Here is a 22891-nt window from a genome sequence, read left to right on the forward strand (position 1 = left end):
ATAAAGTCATTTTCTCCTGATATATCACCCTGTTACCTCGAGAAAACAAGCTTTATTATCTCAAGATAGCAATAATTAACTTGTGATTTTGAGATAACGGCATTAAAAAATAAGTGCAAAGCACGTTGTCATTTTTATCAAACGTAATTTCAAATCTTCCCGGTTTATCTCATTCTTAAACAGCATTTCATCAAGTCAGGTCAGACGTGTCTGCTACTCACTCCAAACAGGCTGATGTATCAGCTAATATTTATGAGCCTCGTGATGAATTTATTGGTTAGTCACTATCGTAATAAATTATGAGGAGCTGGTGCACCAGGATGTGAACTGTTTAACTCTTAGATACGTGCTGTGCTGACACATTCTTTGAAATTAAAACAGCTAATCTTCAGTAAACAGTAGTTGCACAAGGACATACTGTGCGTACAGATTAAAGCTCTTGTAGTTTTATTGCTCTTTAAGTTTTATTGACTTGGCTCACAACAGGCTGTTTACACAGGACTGGCTGAGTATTGCTTTAAGGCACTACAAACAGGACGTGATGTGGAAAAGCTTTGCTCTACCAGTACCTCTTGTCTCTTGCCATCAGTGCACTCCCCAGGACTGTGTGCACAAGGCTGATAATAGTTTTGATCAAAGCCTTTAAGTGACAGGTTAATGCTTCATAATACAGTTCACAACATTTTACTAGTTACCAAGAAATGAGGACGGAACAAACCAGGAACTCTCTGATAACAAATGAATCCATAATAAGTAACGAACCCTAACGGCATCATAGGCCTGCAACATAATGACTATAAACTATTCACCTAATCAATCTAACACAACAGAAACAGATCAAAACCATAACTGTAACTGCTATCAAATGCATCTGTGATAATGTCAATTGGACTTTTCTTTAACACCCTTTGCAATGTTGCTTTTCGGAGATTTGTTTGTTCATCACCTGACGGAGCCTCACACTTCACAGGGAACCGTAGCAAACCCAATCATACTCCAATTATTAAATCCAATTAACCATTCTCCCACTCTCTTCTAGGAAGAATTGCAACAGTGAAAACTATACCTGTAATCTTTTTTCATTGCTTTCCAGCAGCCCCACAGCCGAATGGTTTCAATCTTTTTAAACCGTCCTTATCAAATTACTTCTAATGGGAAAAAAAAAAAAATAAACTCACAAGGTGGCACCAAACAAATCAATAAGACAAATAGATGCAACAGTATAATTGGATGGGTGTAGATCAAAGTCAGTTTAGGTCTACATTGCACTATACACACACACACACACACACACACACACACACATACACATACACACAAACACACGCTTAGATGTCAAAAGACAGTAACATTAAATCAAAGCAGTATAGGCTCGTGCTGGTAAAGTGACAGTAATGAGATGGAGAGCTCCAGAGTTCAACCATCTTATGGCGTTTGGGATGAAGCTGTCCCTGAGCCTGGTGGTGCGGTGCTGGATACTGTGCCGTACCATGTGCCCAACCGCAGCAGACAGAGGCTGGGATGATTGGGGTCCTTGATGATCTTGTTGGCCTCCTCTCCACACCACAGGGAGTACAGGTCCTCCATGGATGGCAGCTCCATCCTGGTAATGTGCTGTGCAGTTTTGTTCACACTCTGTAGAGCTTTATGGTGGAGGTCAGTACAGCTGCCATGCCAGGTAGTGATGCAGCCAGTCAGCCTGCTCCCGGTTCTGCCCACCTGCCTCTTAATTTGCCTTCACTGACTGATTATCTGTTGCTGAACTCTGCTTTGAACTCTTCCCAAGGAAATGATTGATTGCTTTCAACTGCTCTGCTTCTGAGCCCTGTTTGTGAGTCCACATCTCCATTAAGAAACCCATATTTTTTTTAAAAAAAGAGAGACCATTTAAAAAGAAACAGATCAAGGCGAAGACAGATAAACTTCCACTCTACTGGATAAAAGTGGAAGATTAAGATCCATGCTCAATAAAGAGCTAAATATATGAGACAAACAAAGTGCAGTTCCTGGTAAATGGAAGATAGTGTGCAGATGTGCAGGTCTCTGTATTATATTTCTGTAAGAGCTCAGCCTTAATGACTGCAGGATGAAGACTCTTGGACTTCATCCTTAGAGGAGTCTAATGCACTGTGTCTTTGTTCTGTGCACCCTGTTGCCTGAAGGATGGAGATCAAGCTCCTTATCAGGAACATTTCAAATGAGCTGAGACTTATTGGGAACCCGCTTACTGACATGAAGCTGGGAGTCCTGCACTCAAACTGCTGGATTAAGACATCCAATAAGAGACGGACCACATTGAATACAATGCTGAAAATATGAGTCGTAACAAAATTCTGCACTGTAGTAATAATGAATATTTCTTAAATGTTGCTGGACCTTTTAACACAAAGCATCAGCACATTTCATAGGAAGCAGGGCTGCAGGTATTGGCAGCTCAGTGAAGGCAAAGCCCCGTACACTCAGCAGACTCCTTAAAGCTGCAGTGGCATGATGAGTAATGAGGGGCTTGAAACACTTTGAGGTCAGATGTATTAAACGCTGTGTTTAAGATATTGACAGATGTGTGAAATTTCTTTAAGGGAAATCTGATAAAAAGGTTAAATGAACTTTACTGTAGCGCTGTACAGTAGTACAGTACAGTAGTGAGTTCTCTGTTCATTTCCTCATATAAGTAATACTTTTTTTGTATAGAATGTATGCACATAGTTGATTTTTTTTAATCTTCTAGTTTGTATTTTTTATTCCCGTCTATGTCTCCTTTTTATATTCCTGCTACTTTTGCTGCTGACTGCAAAACCCTAATTAGTGTTGTGCAAGTTACTGAAACTTGCACTGAAAGACATGGAGACAGGCGATTGTTGAATTTGGAAATATGCAGTTAGAGTAAACTACAATTAATGTATATTTCTTTTTCAAATATATTTCAATCTTGTAACATTCTTTGAATCTTGAGGGATCTGAATTCCGCCTGTTGAGACGAATGAAAGAAGCAATGTCTTCTTTGAGATGCAAAGCCCTGCTTCGTTGGAACAGGCACAACAACAACAAGGCCCACTACAAGCGCCGTAGTTCTCTCTCATGACAGAGGATTTGTGGTGGACTTCCAGAGCTTTGTACACAGTGAAGGTGATTAAAACATATGAAATCAAAGTTGGTGATGGTCACTTCATATGCACTGTTTTATACGTTTCCCAGTGTTAATGTTAGACAGCTGGTGTTTCTCCAGCCAAGGGCATTGATTGGCTTCCTCTTCACTTTGAGTGATGCTCTAAGGTCAGTAACATGATTGCATTTAAAAAGAGCATCCCAGAGAGGCTGAGTCTGTCTGAAGCAAATATGAGGAGAGCTTCACCACTCTGTGACTCACTCTACCATTTGTTTAGTTTAAGAACCACCACTCCTGAGGTTGACTGCAGAGCAAAACTGTTTAGGTGGAATCTGCTGTCATGGCACGGTTAGCAGTAATATAATGTCTTTAGTGAGATGAATGACAGCGATCATGTGAATCCCTGAGCTGTATGAACCACTGAGGACCAGCACCCAGCAAACATTGAAAGGAAGAAGTGAGAGAGAAGTCTGCTCCAGTCTGGCTGCTCAACTCCTGACATCACCAAAAGTTAGAAAAGTCAGAACTGTGACAAACTCAATGTGTAGGTGTGTGAAGATGTTATCACCCTGCTGCCTGCTGAGAGAGACAGACGACTCAAGCTGAGTCTCCACACGGAATGCCGAGAGTGTCTGAGAGCTCCAGGGAGCTCCACAAGACAGAAGGAGACACATCAGCTAGCTGAGCTGCAACCTGGGCTCAATGAAGGGATGGCAGAATGACCAAGAGCAGCCCACGCACTGAACAACACTGCTTCTCCTCCACAATCCACAGCAACTTCACCCCGGCCATCTGAACCACATGGTGAAACCTTCCTGCTGCCAGTAGAAATAAGAATGATGAGACTGGTGTGGCTTTTCACATTAGACAAAATCATCTGATACATTGTTAACTATAAATGCAGATTAGCTTTAAGGATTTCCTTGTTAATGACATATGACTTCACTGAAACACAGGTTAGTTTTTAGACTGCTGTAATCTGTCCTCCGGTCAGTCAGTCCCCCACTTTGGTCCAGACTGAAACATCTCATACTTATAACTTCCCTTATACTGGTACCATTATGTTTGGTGGAGCCATCATCAGGTCAAAAATTGTAAATCCAGACATTCCTTTATGACTAAATACCTGTAAAACATTCTCAGGAGCCTCAGTTGTGCTTTGTATTTTGTGCTAGCAAATGTTACCATTGTACCAAAATAAGGCCCATACTAAATAGTACATACGAAACATCAGTCCAGTCATATATAGTCATATATCAGTTATATATATATATATGTGTGTGTGTGTGTGTGTGTGTGTGTGTGTGTGTGTATATATATATATTCTTTTTTTTCATCGAGTTAATTTGAGTGTGATCCAGCAGATGTTAGTCATCAGTGTGATGGTAGCAGAAGGGCCAGGCTCTTCCTCTGAGACACATCCATCAGTCATGGACGGGGAATCGCCCAGGTCCAGCAGGAGAACCAGCCGTGCTCAATTAGTTCTGGCTCCAGCTCTGTCTACCTGATCTATGGGACGCAATTAGAACAGAGCCCAGCGAAGGCCTAGTCATTTTTTCCTGCCTTGCCAAGTGCATCACTATGATTGCATTATTATTTTTATGGTAGGGTATCATGCTTGGAAGGTCGGGGAATTCTTCGCTAAGAAGCCCTTTTTTATTTCGTTTTGTGCAGTTAATCTACACTGAAATGTAATAACACACACAATCAGCTCTGAGAAGCAGCTGATTAGCATGAGAGCAGCAAAGTTGAGTACATCTATATGACAGACTTAGTTGAGCTGGTGACATCGTGTGAAGGCCCTGTGGTGTACAGTACAGTGCCCTTATGGTCAAATTTAATGCACAACAGACACTGTTGTGTAAATGTACTAATTGGTTTAAGGCATCCTAGCAGCATGACATTCTGACTGTCCGCCCCTCAGTCCACCACTTCTGTCCAGACTGAAATATCTCACCAACTACTGTTTGGATTGTCATGAAATTATGTAAATACATTCATGGTCCCCTGAGGATAAAGCTGACTGACTGGCGGTCCCCTGCCTCTTCATCAAACCCCTTTGGTTTATGACCAAATACCTGCAAATTATATTTTCATCAGCTACGGCTGTATTTTGTGTTTAGTGCTGCTTGGCAAATGTTAGCATGCTAACATATTAAGCAAAATAGACACCATGCTACATTTTACCTGCATATTAGCATGGTCAATGTGAGCATGTTAGCATGCTGATGGTAGTATTTTGCCCAAAGAGCCGCTGAGCATAAGGACAACCTCACAGAGCTGCTGGCAACTGCAAGTGTCATTGTTCGAAGTCCTAACGGCATACCTGGTGAAGGTTTCCTCTTTCAGGCTCAGTCAGCTATTTAGATTTAAATATGTGCCCATTTTCACCTAATTCTAGGCTCGGTAGGATGCAGTCTTGATTATTATTCCATAAATAAGTGCAAAATGAGCCCCAATTAAGAGGTAATTGCAGTGCTGTTGTGCAGTAACTAGATGCTAATGAAAATCCTAGGCTTATGATGGGACCAGGAGATTACTTTTAAAATTAGGCTGCTTCACCAGTTTTGCTCTCTATGGATGATGGAATTAGACAGCATGTGTCTGGTTAAGGGAAGTCCTTGCTAATTACTCTCGAATCCCAGTGAAGTCCATTTGTGGCAATAATTGCCCTGTGATTGCCTTTGTACCCTCTCATCTCACAAAGCTGCTCACAATTTCCGTTTGAATATCTCACAGACTGTGTTGTGCAGCACTGGTGCAGTTTTTTTTGGGCAACACTTAAAAGGGTACAAATCATACACCTTGGTGATGCTTAACTAATGCTTGATTCGTGATGATTTGAAGCATGAATTAGTGCAGGATGTGTCTGGAATTCCTGTTGCGCTTCATGAGCAAATGATCAAGTCATGAATCTTTATTTCAGAACCATCTATTTGCTCAGCCTGCAGAACAGTGGGCCAAGCTATTTTTTACACATACATAATAAATATAAATATACAGGTACATTAATCGATCAATCCAGTAACTGTGAATTAACCTTCCATAACTGACGATCTATTACATGTGAACTAATTCTTCTCCACTCAACATGGACTCGCATCCTCGTTCAGAGTTTGGCTCCATCAGTTAAGTCTCATCATCCCCGCTGAGTGGTGTGTTTGCCTGCTGAGTCAGTCTTTATCATTCTGTGTAGCAGTGCTTCTGGCTCTGTGATAAACTGATAAAGTGATGGCTTCAGGTTCTCCAGGTCTGCTGTCAGAGACTGATAAATTGTAGCAAGAGTTTCTGGGCAATAGCTAAGGTTTTTCCAACCAAAGTGTGTGAGGTGCAGTTATCTGATGTCACACCACCGCTATGCCAAACAATATAAATGCAACCAAGCTGTTGAACATAATGATAATCACAACGAAAACATGCATGTCCCTAAACTTTGGTAAATGGTTAGTTCAGAAATCCAGAGCAACTTTACTTCCTCTTCCGATGCCAACAGGAGGTGATCATTTTTGAGTTATGCAACAAGTTATGAGAACTGTGAAATTAATGGAAGTGTGCTGAAACGAACACTGGTTGTCTGCGTTCGTCTGCTGGTGCGATGTTCAGTGTTGTTTGTAATATTTATGACCAAATACCTGCAAAACTAACATCATCCATTAGCCTCAGCTGTGGGGAAAATATAGCTCAGTTTGGGGAAAATTTGGCATTAATAAAAATTATTACACAGAACCTCTAATTATTCATCCGGTGATACAATTTTGTACTCTGCATAATAAAACCAAGCTCTTGTTGATCAGCCAAGAATATTAATGCACGAGTTAACTTTGGGGAAAGACTTTACTTTAAGTCAAGTAAAAAGAAGCAAAAGAGAATCCGAAAAGTGAAGTGACTGACAGGAAAATCCAGACTTTCTATCAAAGCATGCATTATTGAAACTGCTGACAAAGCCGTTGGTGTGTGTTTTGACTCCTTAAACATGCACGCTTTGCCATCCATGCATGTGTAGAATGAAACAGACATGTGTGGTTGTGGGTTGCTCTGTGTTATCCTATGACCAAAACTCTGTGTGCTTGAGGAGGCCAGGGGTCAGTGGAGGGTTTGTATCCAGGGTCCGTGGACATGATGATCCGTCCATGATGCTTCAGTGCTCTCTCACACTGTTTTCAGATATTTAGTTTCATATCTCTAAGCAAACAGCCGACCTCCTCTCCGCCCTCACATTGCAGGTGAGTCTTGGCAGGGATTTAATGAACTTCTGGATGCTAATGAGTCACTGACCTGTGTTAATGGTGGCACATCAGGATCATGTTGTATTCTCCACAGATAGACTGTAGGACACTTACTTATTACTCTAGTAATAGCAAAGTGAATAGCTGTTATGAGTTGGTTTTCTTTGTGTTTTATTATTTATGCCTGTGTTTACGTTTCCTTGTTTTTCTCCTCCTGTGTCGGCAGTGGAGGTGTGGCCTGGCGGTGCTGCAGACAGACAGCGCACCTGAGGCTCGTCTCCCTAATTTCACCTGTTCTTAAGCAGCATGGCGGCTTCGCCTCGCTGCCAGATTGTCATGGTCCTTGCCTGACTTTCCAGCCATTTCTCTAGCCTGTTGATCTCTTGTTCGTGCTCTAGTCGCCTTGTGCAGGTTTCCTTTGTTAGTGGTTTTTTCAGTGTTTATTGGTTTGGTTTGTTAGTGTATTGTTCCCTTTGCGGTTCCTACCTTAGTTAGTTTTTCCCAGTGTTCTCTGTTTTTCCTACCCGCTCGCCACGGTGTAGTTGATAATTTAGTTCAGGGCTGATTTTGTGTTCATTAGTTTCAGGATTGTTTGGTTGTGTTTGTTATCTTTGTTTTTGTGTCTATAATAAACCGTTCGTTGTTCACGGCTCCCTTTGTTCAAGTGCTTTGTTCTGCCATTTTTGGGTCCTACAAAAATATCTAGATTACTAGACATAACAATAGCTGAAGATGTCAGAATGAAAAAAGCACGTTTACAGAATTTGATGAGAAAATATTTGTAGTCTCAATTAAAAGACTTTATACATTTATAGCTGAACATGTCTGATGCAGATTGAGAAAGGATCCCATCATTTGCCCAGATTTTTCACTGGGTTGATAGTCGTTTTTGAGGGCAAATGTCTACCTAACAACCCTAACACAACCTAATACTGTGCAGACAGATAGATAGATGGATTAATGTAGACCTATGAGTCATTTGAATAAAGCATGCCAGTCATTCTCTGTCCTTGTTCAACAGGGTCTCTGTGACACAAATGGTGATTAGATGGCAGCCATTGCTTGCAGTGCCCTCTAGTGGTGCTTGGTGCACACAACAGCAAGGAGCCACTTTAACGAAGTACCTCCCGCTCCATCACACATCATTACAGCTTTGTTACAGACTCACAGCGTCACTCTGTCTTGGGTAAATAGGCCCAGTTTAACCAGCACCTAGAGTTTTATGTCTGCAATGTCTTCTGCAGGAGATTTTATAAGACAGTTAACCATAACGAGTTTCAAGGGTGGCATTGTCCTTCTTCATGAATTTACTCTTGCATCTTTAATAATCTGTGCTTTTTACTGATGAGCTTGGATGCACATCTAAGATTATTTTATGGAGTATTTACATTTTTAATATAAAATTTGTGTGATAAAAAATACTTTTTAGGGCCCCTTAGTTTACACAGATGAGGGGAGAAACATTTATTAGTGTCCATCCAAATGTTCAGACTTTCACTGTTTCGCCTCTCACCCTCATTTTTTAATCTTTGTAAACAAAATTATCACATAACAACTGCTTCACAACATGTACATTCATCACAACAAGTGATGAACTTCACTAATGAATGTGACATTATTGTCTTCAGCTGCTTTGTTGTCGTCTATTCTAAACGGGGGGGGGGTTCATTTAGGCAAAGGAAGCTTGATGTCTGTATAAACAGGTGGCCCATCTGCAGCGTGGAAGGAGTTAAATTTCTAATTAAAGTAATGTGATGCAGCGCTAATAGTGTTGTCTGAGAATTACAAAGCACTGTAACTTTTACTATTTCCATTTAAAATGCAAGTCTTCGGATAAATCGCGGTTGCATTTAATTAAACAGCAGTCAGGAACTCATCGCACTAATGCTTAATCGTTTTTTTTTTTTCTCCTTTTGTAGTCAAGGTGATGACAAGCAGAAACAAAAAAAAAAAAAAAAAAAAAAAGACACGAAAATTATTAGACAGGCCGCTCCTTCCTCCTCCTTCCTGTTTTATTAAGAAACAATCAAGCGAATAATCAAGGGAACCTGTGATGTGTGTAGGTGTCCGTTATATTCAGGCATGGCAGCGGCGAGTGTTTGCAGGCCTGATTTCATCGTTCTGATTGAACACTTGCCTAAATTAATCTCGTTTGACTGAGAGCGGTTTGTAAGGCTAATCATATTCATTAAAGAGTGAGACACTACACAGGAATACATTCATGATGGACATCCAAGCACTTGGAGCACCTGGTTCTTTGTGTGGTGTTTATCCTCCCTATTCTTTTTTTCTTTTTTTCTCTGGAACTTCATTTAATTCATTTTCCAAGAACATCCAGAGACGTCTACGCAGATGTTTGTGAGGGTATGTTTCTGTTTCTCTGTGGCTTTTCATCGCTCACCAGGTTGGATTATCACTCAGGCAAAGCATGGACTTGCCCCGGGTGGCCCCAAAGCCCCCAAGCTCAGTGTGGCAATTTACAAGCAGACATTTGATTAATTGCAAATTTGTCACCATATCAGCTGAGATGATAAAGGGCGTTTGCATTTTTTTAGCCACATGGGTGCATCCTATAGGGCAGGTGTCCTCACGTCAGATTTTGAGTCAACATTTAATCAATGAATCGACGTCACATCTCTTGTGATTGGGCCAGGCTCAGACAGTTAGTCCATATTTATTTCTGACTTATTCTCACAGCTGCATTTACACTCGTTATTGTGTCCCAGGGAAAAGGAGACGCTTTCTGTATCTGCGATTGAGGAGCTGATACTAAATTCTCCGGTCTAATGGTAACGTGTGAACTCAGCGGCAACAACACACAACACTTTCTGCAGCAGGTAATGTCGCCATGACAACGATGTCAATGATAGGAAAGTAAGCTACATTGAAACCACATTCATATGAGACAGGATGACTGCGAATGGTCTGCAACTACACTGTACCTTCAACATCACTCACAGTTTATAGATCAATAGAAGACATTACACCTTATAACATATTGTAACCTCTTCATAACAGGAGGTTTGGCGGGGGTCCTCACCTGCCTCCCACTCCACACCCTGAACGTATTCTTATACCAGGTATCTTGGGTTATGTTGGCTATGATCTCCCGCAAGAACCTGTATTGCTTTACTGCACTACCTCACACACAACCAAACATGGGTTTTAGCTCTGTCTTCTAAGTAAGGGCATCATGGCAGAGGTGAAGAGACCGAAGAGGACGCTTACAGAGGAAGCTAAGAATAGAAAAAGAGAGAGTGACCAAGCAAGAGGCCAGACAAGGGGAAATGTCAGCCTGGTTTGTAGTCGCTGGCGAGAGAGTGCGTTCTGAAGCTGAGGGTGTCCAGTCACAACAAATACCAACTCCTGTATAGAGTGGCTTTAACATAATAAACTAAGCTGCTAAACACCAGAGCTAGCCTCGTCATAGTGAGCATGCTGATATTAGCATTTAGCTCATAGACAGCCTCCTGGAGTTGTTAGTATGGCTGTCGCTCTGTGTTACCCAACGTTGAGACTCTGTGAAGGTGATCTGTGTCAAAATCTACTTTGATATCTTCATCATTTCAGGTGACATAACAACACTCCTCCAAACTGTTCATTCATTTTGCCAATTACATTTTGAGGTAATAAATCATGTTCAGCGTACAGAGTACTAAAATGTGGCCGATACCCTGTACAGCTCAGAGCAGGGCGAGCTCCTGAAGGGGCTCGCGTGTGGGAAAGAACAATAACAAAGACCTTAAACTCAGCGTGGTCCTGCATACACAGGATGAGGAAATGAAAATGAGTCAGCTTACTGCACATTGTGTCATCCGTGCGTTGATGTTGGTACGCTATGAAGGTTATCGAGGCTGAAAAGGCAAAAGAGAGCCAAGGTTTTAATAAGTGTGCAGTGGTGGTGGCTACTGCAGAGACGCTTGATGCAAGGTCAGAGCCAGGAGTGCTGTGACCGTTTCACCAATGGCTTTATAGAGGGAGAATTAATTCAGCATTTCAGGATGGCAAGGGCCACTTTTAACTCTCTCTGTCTGGTGCTATGATTCAGACTGAGGTCACATGACACAAATCATATATGTGTTATTGACTGTGTGAGGTTGCTGCAATCAGGATGCAGTGAAATTTAGAGCAGAACGTTTTTCTTTGCTCTGTTTGAAGACAAACCGACATTCACTGAAAGCTGAAAACTATGTCTTAACAATACTGAACACAGTGTTACTTATATTCAGTGTCAGGACACATTACAGGAGATGGAAGACAAATGTAATGTTTCTGTTTCGACCGGAGGACACACATGCATGCGCACACACTTAGCTGCAAAGATGAAGCAGCTCTTTGATCAGTCTAAGACCAGAGAGGAGGATGAGAAGAGCAGCAGGTGATAAAGGATGGGAGACTTACTCAAAAAACAAACTGGAAATTGGAGCCATGTTTTTCTGCTGGAGATGTTCAGTGACAGGAAGACCTTTATTCTTTCATTTAGCCAAACAGTTTTGACACATTGTTCCATGGTCCGTCACAAATGATCATTTCATTAGAGATGAGGCTTGCACGAGTCATAAATCAGTATTTATGAATGTGCCATGTTGCTGCAAGGAGCCCGCAGTCAAGCCTTATGAATGTGTTAATCATCAAGTTATTAAGCGAGCCAGTTTAATTCCAGGCTCAGGGGACACTTGAAGCGCTCCTGCCTATTATTTATAACTGTACTCTTAAAATTAACAGTCGCATATCATCCACATTATATATCAGATAGTGTTTTAAGGGTGACTTTCCACTTTAGTGCTGGATCTTCATTTTTCATGGAGCTCACCGTGACATGACGTGAACTTATTTGCCCCAGGAGAGTGGATTACTTTCCTGATCCTGCCGCAGTGAAATATGAAAATCAAGGCAAAACAGCGCGTTAACTCTGCAGGTGATGGCTCATGGGCCCAAAGACGGAATTATATGTTCCAAATCTGGAAAGACAGTCTACCAAATTGAAGCAGGATGTTTTCTTTTGTTTGTTTGGGGGGGGTTTTTTGTTTATTTTTTTTTTAAGAAACCTCAGTAATAGCTGAAGGAAATATCCAGTCATCTCTGTCGCAAATTTATGGCAAATTCTCAAAGAGTAAATTGTGAAATCCCCCAGACTGTGAAGTGTTTAATTGAACATTTGCTCCTCCAGAGGTAAGTACCAAATCTCTTTCTTTCTTTCTTTTTTTTTTTTTTTTCAAAGAAAGCATTTGTCACGTTGATGTGAAATTACGGGAAATGTAACAGCTGCACAGCATGTCATAGCTTAAGAACATCAAACAGCTTCAGGATACTTAACACATGATCGTGAGGAAATACATCTCCCATCGTATATACTCATTAGAATACTGTACGCTCGGATGAAATGCTGCGGTTTGTTTCACCCTTCAGCCATTCAGCACCACATCAGCTTTGGCTGGGCTTTTATAACCTTATATACCAGCCAAGTCCCTTCTGATAGATGATTAATGATCCACTGACTTGCTTTGCCAGAATGGGGCCATCTACATAGTGACTCTATCACTTAAGACAGTGAAGGGCAAAGCCCAATAACAGAGGTTACAGTATCAATGCAATGGGATTCACACCAGGAGAGTGCATGGCAGTGTGAAATGCTGTTGTTAATACAGTCAGTGGGCATGTGTGGCAAGCCAGCAACATGTGAGTGTAATGAGACATTAAAGCTGCACAAAGCTTTTTTTTGTCAGCTTTATGCAGCTTTTTAGCTGCTTTTCTTTCTCATTGTGTGGTTTTTTAGCCCGCAACTGCCGTCAATCCCATTTCCTGCTGCAGTAGAAAGTAATAGTAGTAGCTTTTTCACCCAAAAGCTGTGATAAACCCATTGTGCGCTTCCTGCCCAGCACCAAAAGAATAACAACTAGCTGATGAGGAAATTAGAATGTGGCAGTTAAAGATCCAAATTCATTTCCCAGTAGTTGCTGGAGATTAAACAAGCAAGAAGGAGAGAGAATATTATATTTACGCTACGAGAAAAAACAACTCTAAATGAATGCTTATGCTGATGTTAACTGCATTTGAAGTGAAAGAGGTCACTCGTAGTGACCAGCTCACAAAGAATAATCAGCCAACTCCATAGTTCTCCTCAACTCTGCAGAATATTTTACCGTCTTTCATCCCACTGTTTTGGCTTTACAGCCCAGAGGCTTTGCTGTTTTGGTTTGTTCTCACCGCTCTCAACCTCATTCAGCAGCATGCAGCTGTTTTCTGTGAAAAAGCTCTGCTAAACCCACCGTGGTCTGACCTGCCCAGCACCAAACAGCAAACAGGTCAAGTTGGCTACTAGCTGGTGAACACATTTTGAGTTTTTAGCGGTTAAAAAGCCACATATTTTTCTAAGGAGTGGACAGAAACCAAGGCATAGCTCAAAAAGAAGAATGAATATAGGACTCACTTTCAGCAGCTCACCTGAAAGATGACCCCAGAGGAATGCTGAGGTGTTTAGGTGGACACATAATGTGTTGATGTTGTGTTGTTAGCTTGCTTCACTGTCTCACACGGAAAACAAACTGATACTTTGTTTCACAAGGACTCACAACAGTGGAGAATGTTCCATTTTAAGAATATTATTTCATTACAACACGTCCACATTGGCTCTTCATCAGTTACAGAGGCTTCAAGTTGGGCGAGTCAGGTGTGTGTCCTACAGAGCAAAAGATGCTCTGATCAAAACCATGTGACTTCCAAAGGATTTAAACCTGTATGGCACAGTGCTGCCTTCAGGCAACAAACCACCGCCCATCTATTTTGTTAAAATATATATATACAGTGAATGAGGGGCTGAGGTGGTAAGATAAATATCACTTTTTAACATGATTAAGTTGAAATAACTGAAATAAATATTCATGTGTGTAAAGGAGCATGTTTCATTGTTTAAAGACTTTATTTGTTGTTATTCATATAATAAAACTGTCTTTTATTCGTTGTCTCAGCTTCATATTGTGCAGTTAAACCACCTTTGTTAAGGCAATATCACGCTGAAGTGTGGAGATGTGCTTGGATGCATAACATGGACCATAGTAAGAGTTTTTCTTTTACTGTCTACTGATACTTACAGGAAATGCACACAAGAACATTTTATGGGCTGAAGGAACACGATGGAACAGTTAAAGCCATTCCCACTGACAGTGAGCTTGAGGAGAGTCAAGAAGAGTCGATCCCAGACTCAAGTTTGAGAGACAGCTCGGAGGTCAGGGGTCAGTCAGCAAAGTAATGTGTGTGAGGGTGTGTGTTTGTTTGCATGTGTGTCAGTGGATGGAGAGGGGTATATGAGAAAAAAGGAGAAACGCCAATTCAAACAATAACCCACACAAACACACACACACACACACACACACACACACACACACACACAGTCATTTGTAATTAGTAAGAGTTTGTTTAAAGCTTAAAGCGTGTAATTGTGATGAGTTGGAACAATTTGTGGTTGATGGTTGTCAAAATAAAACTTGTTCTCATGCTTATATTGCCACTTTTCCTTAACCACTTATCATCTGTACTACAGAAAACTCTGGTGTTTCAGTAGCCTTTAGTACATTGTTGCACTCTGATGCAACTTACTAACATCTGGTTGTGAGGGCACGGGGGTGACAAATTTTAAGATGGATATTTTATCAGCCGCTTCCAAGGCCCCAAAAAATGTCTCAGTTTGAAGGTGATACATGAAAAATAAATCCATAATTTCTAATAGCATTCCCTCATGCTGCCACAGATCTGACACAAATGCATCATGATCCTAAATAGCAGAATAATAACGCAGCTGTCAGTTGTGAACTGACTACCAAGCACGCACTTTTAGCTGCAGCCAGCACAGACAAATAAAACATGAATGGGGGTCCTGCCACCATGTTCTGCATCCACTGATGCGAGAGAATCCATTAAAAATAAGCTCATGTTATGCTAGTGCATGCGTCCCGCTCTCTCCGTCTTTGTCTCTCCTCTCGCCTCTGTTTGGTGAGTGCCTTCACACAAAGCAGCTATATATTATATTATCAGGTATATTTCTGGGAGAATCAGCATGAAATGATATGAAATGACCTGTGTCCATTGTCTGACCGGAAAATTGCTCAAGTAATTGGTTTTGTCTTCAAAAGGCAGTCTCCTCACTTCATCTTTATGTATTACTTGCAGCTGGTGGCCGATGCTTCCTGCCACTCCACTGGATTCTCAGGTGACTGAATGAGTCTGGTAAACATGTCCCACCTCCACCCCGATAAGGGAGGAGGTGGAGGAGGGGTTAAAAATGATGGCTAACAGGGGAGATTAAAAATAAACAAACCTTGACGGGGAAGAATATAAAATTTGAGAGGTAGGGGGCTGAATACCTAAGAATGTTTGTTTCATTTATGGAAATCGTTCAAGGCTTATTTGGTTCCACTGGAATGAGAAAGCCTCGCTATTCATTTCCTGCTGAACAAGCACTGATTATGCAATATCCTTGAATATCAGTGAATTCCAGGCGGTGATTCTAGACATGGATTACAGCTGCTCTGTCACTCACAGACTCCGCCGTTACAGGTAGGACATTCGTCGTCTAACAGTGCAGTGGAAAACAGCGTGGCATCGACTGCTTTGATCATGATGGCTGGGAAATAAATTATGCACATGCTACACATCAATTATTCCTCTTGTCCCTCCAACCTGTTGTGCTGTAGGATTTTCAAAGAAAGAAAGAAAGACAGTCTCACAGTAAACAATCTTGCGATGCAGGATTTCACCAGCCAGGGACCTTGCATGTCAGCTGGAACACAGTGGCAAGGACAGAAACCCATCTGCCAGAACCATCACAGCCCAACACTGCAAACTTCTTTCACTTGTCAATTGAAACTATTTTTCACTCCTGACATCTGTGTTGGCTTTCCATCTTGTCCGTAAATTGAATCTCAGATCCTCCTCCCTCCCAGTTTTCTCTCTGTAAAAATGAAAGACACACGCTGAATCCACAAACTAGACTGAGCCCACAGCACCCAAGGAAGAATTTCTTGTCCTGTGGTGCAGCAAATTGTATTTTTCCCCCCCTCCCAGCTCGAGGATATATCGCCTATAATTAATAAACATGAAGCAGAGCAATTTCATTCTGTCATCTGGAGACATTTTCACAAAGAGTTTCCTTCCTTCATTGTGATTTCTACATGTAGATATATGCTGTGAAATGCAGATAAACATATATCATAACACAATAACATATAATATAGAAAAAAGACTGTGAATCTCATTTATATCAGACAGAGAAAATCAATGCTGCCCATCTTGATATTCTAAATTTCGTTCACAGCCACAGACGCCATACATCAAATTGGATATGCTGACAGTTCTCCTTGTGTAGCTCACCTGTGCCTCCAGTCATACATTTATTCCAGCGCTGACACTGACTCACGGTGGAGTTAAAACCCAAAGACAGTCGGCGATGCACCTTGGCGCTCTCCATCTGTGAAACCCATTTCGGGAGCAAATAGAAAAACACAGCCAAAGCTACACACTGGATCGGACGGGATTAAGTTTCACATTGTTTATCGAGTGTTTTGATAGCTAATGAGATTTCATCAGGCCCGGTAGAGGGGGAGGGATGGGTTAGGAGACAGACCACAGTAGCCAAATGTCAGCTCCTGGTGTTGAATTAGCGCTTTGACAAAGTGGAAGCTGGGATGGGGACAGCTGTGCCGCCCGAGGATGGAGCTGGGACTGATGGGAAGCGCCGAGGCAGTTCACTGCAGCAACAGAACGAGAAGGGGGGGAAAAAAATCGACATCCCCCTTTTCTGCTGTGTAAACCAGGCCGATGCAAATGCCTTTATTACTCCTGGGAATGTAATTCATGCAATCAGTTGACTGGTGAACCGATGAAGATGCTATTTATAATAAGTGAGAATGACATTACAGTGTTGGATTGAGTTCTCTCTGCGAGTTGTGCTTTCACTGAGGTGCAGCATGTGGCCCAGGGCTGCAGTTGATGCTGTCATATTATTAAAAAATCCCCTTTGTTTGCATACTTGGAAACAGCAAACTGCATAAAAACTGATTTCTGTTTACCCTTGAATGAACAATGTGTGTCCTGTGCTTTCATTGTGACTCAAAAGGCTCTACCTCGCAATGCAAAAAGGAGCTTGGAGAAGACATACCTCCCACTTTCATATCTCTTTGAGACTGTCATCTTAAACCAAAGACTATTTTCTAGCTGCCAGTCAAGCAGGGATAGCACTTCAAGGTCTTCCAAGGTTGAAAGCAAAAGATGTAGCCGATGTAAGAAGCCTCTCCCGTGCTTCTTCGTCGCTCTTGACATTGTGCATAACCTTGCAATCTCCTTTAATTTTGCTATTACAAATGGGCAGATTGGCATGCAGGAATCATGCAGCAGTGAGTATGTCACACACTGCACACTTCAGAAAAGGTCACCAGAGCAGGCTGTGATGTGTACAGATCTGGACCTTTATTATAAGTGACAATGGCATGGAGCTAAGTGATGAAATGGATGGAAGAGGCAGATGGGGAGGTAGAGTGACTAATGTTTATGTCATGGTTGTGTAAAAAGGGCTGTTATGTATAAGTTGTGTAAGGACTTTGCAACAAGCCCTGTGGCAGAGCTTTCCCTCCCAGTGATGCTGCTGCTGCTGCTGCTGCTGCTGCTGCTGCTGCTGCTGCTGCTGCTGCAGTCTCTCAGCACATCACAGCGAGGATCGATTTTAATGTACGAACAGGCTTTACAGCATAATTATTCTCGCAAAGAAATAATCACAGAAAAAAATGTAGGTCGCACATGACAATCTTGCAAATGCAGATCATTAATGTATTATTGTGATGTAGAGGCTGCTTTTGCAGTTGTGTCTAAATGCATAATTAATTAGCAGCATTGAAGCACTGGAGGAAATTTCGACTAATGAGAGACAAAGAATGTACAAACAAAAGTGAAATTAAATTGTGAAAAAAGTATGTGTGTGTATATGTGTATGTGTGTGTGTGTGGGGGGGGGGGGGGGGGGGGGTGTTGAACGTCATGCCTGCATGTGTGTAAATGCATTTTTCAGGGAGTCTGGTAGCCGCGGTTTATTTGCAAGCCAAGGTCTTGCTTCATCGTCTTCTCCCAGTTAAAAGGGAAGTCAAGCAGTGTGACAACATTACACGGTTTGGGGGGATTACTTTTCACACTTGTGGACCTGAAGCTGAAATATGCAGGTACACAAAAATCCAACACACGGTAACGAAGAAGGAGAAAACACATTCTTTATTTATTCCCATTGAGGCTGGCACTTAAAGAAAACCTTCAGAGGGGAAGAAAAGATGAATTGATTTTGGCTGTGATATGCTAAAGCTACACTATTTTTAGCCCGCCAAATCAATGGAATACCGAGAAAAATCAATGACTTTGGATTGTGTTCTCTCACAATATACACTTTATTGATCTGCTCCCTCATGTCTGAGATACAAAAATTAGAATCTCTGGTTTGATCAGAGGGTAACGATGTCTGCTATCATTTGTGTTGTGTCACAGGGATCAAATAGTCACATTAAAGCGTGGCATTGTCTCTGCTTCACGGTGTATAATTGAGGATGGATAAGCTCTTGTCTTTCCTTCTCTTGGCTCTAGTTCACATGTTCAGTGCTGGCTCCCCAGAGACTGACAGGCTGGGATGAGATCCCGCTGAGAGAATACTCCCATAAACCCCTGGTGCGATCTTGTGCTTCTCCTTCATCCAGTCTACCCTCACCCCCACCCCCACCTAACTACAGATGTGGGGAATTAAGAGATAAACAGAGTAGAAATAATCCAATTACCTCTAATGGGCATGCCCACGATGGAAGTATCTGAGGAGGAAGAGCCTTGAATCCTCCCAAAGCCTGCTCTAATTACTGTAGCCGTGTAGCAGTGTTTACAAAAAGATGCATCCAAGGTGATTTACAGAGTAAAGCATGCAACACAGTAAGAAAGCAGTTCTTAAGTAGCAGCTCAGCTCTGGTGAGAAGGTAACATGTTGAAGTGAAGTGGTTTCTCTTATCTTCTATACCTCAGCAGCATATTTTCACTGACTGTTGCAACATTTTTTGCATTTCAATGTGCATCGTTTATGTGAATCACCTTTCTCTCTAGTTCTAGAGTCATTTTATGTGTCAGAAGATTTGACCTTAGCTTTCCTGAAGTGGCTCAGATTGATTCATTATTTAAAAACCTTCACTTTAACTTTTCAGTAGGTATGACTTCCTGATACAGGGCTGAAACGTTTGTGTGCACATCTTTTACATTTGTATTTTACAGGATTTTATGCATTCTACTTACTCACTTTTTTAACTTTATTTTAATACTATTACACTGTGGTTTTGTTTTCCATCTTAAGCATTTTCTTTGTTATCACATTTTTGCTATCATTATCAACTGGGTTTTATTCTCCATCTTATTTCAAATTAAGTTTCTATCCATAATTTTATTTTCATTCTATGTCTATTACATGTGAAGCACTTGGTGCATGTGAGCTACATTTCTTGTATGAAAGATGTTATTATTAGTATCATTAGGATTATTATGATTAGTATTATTTTGTGATAAAAATAAATGGCTACGAAATACAACAAAACCACCCTTTTGAGTCAACAGCAGTCAACAGTCAACAGTTTAGCACAGCTCAGGCTGATGGGGATGTCATTAGCTTTGCTGTATTGGACTAATTGATTCAATTCATTTTGACCTGATGGTGCTTGAGGGGATCAAAAGTTAAGAGAACAAAATTGTCACAGTTAATTCAATACTGGAACCAAATTTCAATCCATCTGATAGTTGTTCAGACTTTGACTAAAAAACCACAAATGTCAACCTCATGGTGGCGCTACAGGAAAGAGACCATCAAGGTCAGTAGAATTCATCCCCCGGTAACCATGAGTGTCAGAAAAAGTTTCATAGCAAACATCCACTGGTTGTTTCCAGCTGGACCAGAGCGGCGGATGAACCGACAAACCAATGCTGCCATCCCTTGAGCCACCCCGCTAGCATGGCTGAAGATGTTACAAAGTATTGTTTCAGGGGTTTGGAGCTGCAACATAGCTCTACTGAATATGAATGATTCATGATAAACTGCACAATTTTAATTCATTGCAACACAATTCCAGATTTTAAAGCATGAGGCTCGCATTATTCTGCCTTTTTCTTGTTATCAACACCTTCCATCAAAAGACCAAAAGTCCCACAATACCTTACGAGCTCCCTGCTCTGTCTGTGGCCCTCAGCCCTGAGACCGCTGGTTTCTACTGAAGATGAAAGACTGATGTGTTTTCAATGCCAGCCTTTAAATAATGTTATGCAAACGACACACCGTTTAATGAAAATGTTCCTATAGCAGAGAATAGTTGTGAGTGAACTCCTTCAGCAGTGAGGGGACGTGTGCATCTCCCCCTGCTGGTTTTTCAGATCTAGTTAGGTGGTAGGTGGTCATGTTAATAGATTGGTCCAAACACATTATGATCAGCAGCCACCAGGTTGCCCAATCCCCTCTGCAGCGCTATCAGGACAACATGACTCCCAGGGCGATGCACACATCATTATCTTTTATGCAAATGTCATCCTGCAGGAAGGTAAGCGGAGACCAGACAGGCCCTCCTCAGCGACTACTGCACTTGTTTCATATTTGACACAGATGTCTCAATCTGTGCTGTTCCCTAAAACCTTTTTAGATGGGAAACACACAGTCGATCTCAAAAGGAATATTTAAACGCTTCAACAACAAATTTCAACAACAGGAGTACGACTCTATGAATAAAATACATACCAAAACGACATTATTTCAGCAGTTTTCACACGTTGACTGAAGGATTTTAATCCTGCAAAAGCACTCATGTTTGACTTCGCTTCATTTCCAAACAAAACGATGGCCATTGTCTGCTGATACCTGCAGGAATCCCACTGTTAAATTCTTTGCTCAAAGCCTTTTTTTTTTTTTCATTCTTTCTTTTTTGTTCTATTCGTGTTTATGGGGATGAAAAGAGGATCGAGCGGAGTCATCTGTTGACCATTTCTCCTGCAGTGTTTGTACTCCAGAGTCAGGTGTTCAACAGGGGAAATAATGACTCTTCTCTGCATGATCCAGTCATGCAGAAAAGACCCCAGACAAGAACATTCAACTACCACAGACATGCTTATAAAACACATTCATTACAGCCGTCTATTTCATTATGTGCTGAAAGACCATGTTTCTCTTCAGTTAATTAAATTTTACGCTTTCATTTAACATTTATGAAATACTGACACACATCCTTGACATCTAAGAATGATGGAACTACTTATCTCTGACTGCATTATGGGGCTTACTTCATGTAAAAGTCATAGTGTATTATGAAAGCATAGAAAGATAGAAAAATCAACCCTACTGTCAGACAGAGGCTTGATATTGGTCGATTCCTCAAAACCACAAAATATATTCATGAACATTTTTTGGATTTCTCCAACCTCTTTGCAAAGCAAATAGGAGATTATTAAAGCTGCGCTAATCAATATTTTATGTTAACTGTGGATCATATGACTATGTGTAATGTGAAATTTGTTGCAACAAATTGGTTGAGACACAAACTCTGATGTCCTGCACGGAGGCCTTTAAGTGCACTCACAACACAGCACAATATGTCATCGGCACAGAATATGAATCAACCAATACAACAGGCATTTCTTATTGTTTCATATTTCAGTTGTATTGATCAGGATAAACCTATTTGTCAAGAATAAAAAGCCAGCTGCTTTAATTTGTTATATCCTTGATCCCACCACAAGCCTGATAGCTCTAGTTTCATGGTGTATATACACACTTTTTTCAACATCTTCGGGCGATTTATGATCTGAAAAATTGTCAATCTCTGTTTCTCCTTTGCTATCTGTCTTTAGTACACGTCACATGAAACAAAATTCAAATTAGATCGAACGATTTCTTGATATCTCCGTGTTTATTGAATTCATTAGTCATTCATACATTTTCCCATTTTTAATCCATTTCCCCACACTTCCCGTTTTTTTAATGCCCTCTTGAGCATTGTCATAAATTGAGTCTTGTGACTAGTCAGTGTGGGGGCTGGAAAGATAAAAAGACAAGCCAACAAAACCCCGGCGTATCATGATGAAATGAAAAGATCTCAAGTGTACTGAGAGGATTGGAAGCATTTTCAATGCAGACTTGTCATGTTCTGTGGAAGAAGTGCTAAATTAAATACTGAAAAGGCATTCCCTCTTAAAACAGTCGCTGTCAGGAAAAATTAAAGCTTGCTCTCTCAATGCCTCTCCCAAAAGACGAGGCACTTCAAATTAAAAAAGGACAGACACAAACATGGCAGCCGGAACAAAAAGGTGCCTCCAGTGAGTCAAATGCCAAATGAAATGCCAGAAAGAGTTCCTTAATTGATATGTAGGCCATACAACCTTTGTCTTAACAGTCCTCGTCAGTCAGACGCTGCAGTGTAAGCTACAGTATATTACTGCTGTGACAGAGATGACACATATTTAATTCAAAGGAGCCATGTAGGAGTCAGCAAAGTGCGAGCTCCTATGAATGTTAATAGTGT

Source organism: Chaetodon auriga, chromosome 17 (genome assembly GCF_051107435.1).
Source record: "Chaetodon auriga isolate fChaAug3 chromosome 17, fChaAug3.hap1, whole genome shotgun sequence".
Classification (NCBI taxonomy): domain Eukaryota; kingdom Metazoa; phylum Chordata; class Actinopteri; order Chaetodontiformes; family Chaetodontidae; genus Chaetodon; species Chaetodon auriga.